The sequence below is a fragment of the Gavialis gangeticus genome, unplaced genomic scaffold (genome assembly GCF_001723915.1).
Source record: "Gavialis gangeticus isolate Ggan-Ray unplaced genomic scaffold, GavGan_comp1, whole genome shotgun sequence".
Lineage (NCBI taxonomy): Eukaryota > Metazoa > Chordata > Crocodylia > Gavialidae > Gavialis > Gavialis gangeticus.
Window position 1 is genome coordinate 80089441 of NW_017729025.1, and position 2351 is coordinate 80091791.

A 2351-nucleotide genomic window follows, 5' to 3' on the forward strand; every position below is an offset into this window, starting at 1 on the left:
CCACACCCCTTACCACCCCACCATCTCGTACACTGTTGCTGCTCCGCTGTGTATAAGACCCCCTTCTACCCCACCAACTGCTGTCCCATCATGTCTTAGACCCCTTCTCCCCTTCCCATCACTGCCCCATCCAGAGTGGGAGTTTCTCTGACAGGTCCAAGTTTTCCAGTGTTCCCAGAGTTGCCCCATGCCATGCTGCCTTATGGCTTCATGTAAAGGGATGAGTCTGTACCCAGGCCCAGTGCTTTAAGTCCAGCCAGGGTTTACCTGGAGGGGGCAGCCCCTCCCAGGCTTTTGCCTCCCTCCCTCCAGCAGAGAACAGGGGGTGTGACCACACCCCCTCATCTAGCACAGGAAGGGGTGAAAAGCCTTGGAGCCCTGGCTGGCAGGCTGGGAGGCATGCTCTAGCACCCCCTGGCTTCTGGCTTGAGCCACTGCAGGCATGTGGCGGTGTTTTCTGAATCAAAAGTGAATGTCTGTTCACTTGCTTCTCAGTTTAATCTCCACAGCTTAGACTAACCTGCAAAGACTGAATCAATTCAGCCTCAAGCTTTTTGAATGTGTACTTAGCAACTCTAAGAATCAGTTCTAAGTCCTGATGGAATGGACTGCCAGTGAAATCTCCCCAACTACAAAGCATCTAGAGGATTTTTGGCTTGTTACTTGCATTCTGCAGCAGATGCCTACTTTAGACAATTCAAAATCTCCAGTAAGAACAAGGTGCTTGGAGAGAAAATATGATTAAAAGATCCTCTAGAGCAAGGGTCAGCAACCCCCGGCACACGTGCCAAGCATGGCACGCAAGGCCATTTTGTTCGGCATACCACCACCAGCCCGAGCTCTAAGCAGCTGCTGCCAGCCATGGAGCCCAGGCTGCTTCCAGCAGGCTGCTGGGAGGCTGCAAGCCCTGCTGCAAGCAGACCAGATTCCTTGGGCCAGGAGGCTGCAAACAGCTGCTCCGGGCTCCGGCATGTCAGCACTCCTGCACCTTCCAAGGTAGACATTTGTGCTTTTTCCAGCACTCCAGCCAAAAAACATTGCCTACCCCTGCTCTAGAGCACCTTTGACCCCATTTGTTTTGGGAGAGAACATTGGTTCAGACCTGGTAGAGAGCTAATATATCCTTTTAGTAGCATTTTGTAGCTAAGGATAGGAATTGGGAGCCAATTTTCTGTTATTCTTGAACTCAGCTCAGCATAAGAAAGGATCTTTATTGAACTCCCATTTTCTACTTTGCTCCCAAAGTAGAAGAATATGGCTAGAGTGCAGCAGTGACCAATGCTGTGTGCAGGAAAGAAATAACAAGAGCAATAAGAGACTGCATAAGAGAGAGATTTTCAGGTTCAAATTTACTGTTTACTGGTGTTTGCTGTTCAAACACCATTGTGCCTAGAACCCAGTAGGGGTATGCATAGTATTGCCCTTTCTTCTGGGCCTGTGGTTCTGACTGTGCTAGAAAAGCCATTGTAAGATGCCCTGGGAAGCTGTTGGAAGGCTTGAAGCTGATATAAGACTGCCTCCAGCAGCAGCTAGTTATTTTCAAACAAAAACATTGTTTTGTTTGTTTTAAAAGACTTTGGTGACTTCCATAGGCTTTTGAAGTCCAAGAGCTCCACTATTAGGGTCAAAGAAACACTGAAACACAGCACTGTGTGTCATCTCCCTGAATGGAATTGTGTTAATATGCAAAAAAAAACAGAAGCAGGAGGAATAACAGGGGTTAATATGGGAGGGAAGGCTCTTAAGAGGTCTTCCTGTAGAAGCCACCTCATAAGAATACAAGGTAGGAAAATATACTGTGGTTTGGGTAACAGTACTATTGTTTTTATCTGGCTAGAATTGCTTTCTTGGAGTCTTATCCTGCTTCCATTGAAGTCAACAGTAAAACTCCCACTGACTTTAGAGGTGCAGGAGTAAAGCTCTTAGACACAGAATGACACTGTGTTATGCTGTCTCTAAAACCAAGGTAACAAGATCACTTGGAAGGGATTTTTAAAACCCAGCTGGCAGCTGAGTAATGTTAATTGCTGTCAAGTCTGCCACAGAGTTATTGAGGTTTGTAATCTAAACTCAGGGGAGAGGTTAGATTTGAAACTGATTACCAGAAAGGTGAGGCAAGTACTGTGGGATCCTCATATAACATTCACCCGACTGGGTCCTGTGACCCTCTTTAGTTAAATACTCCAGTGTCGCATTGATTTTTGAGGGGATATTTATAACTGGCATTGCCAGATCCATGTGCTAATAACGTGCATCCTCTCCAAAATACCCATTTATTTACAGGTCCAGTTCCAAAGTCTAATCCTTATTCTTTTCTTTGCCAAATTAAAGGTTGATCTTGTTCTGTGCAC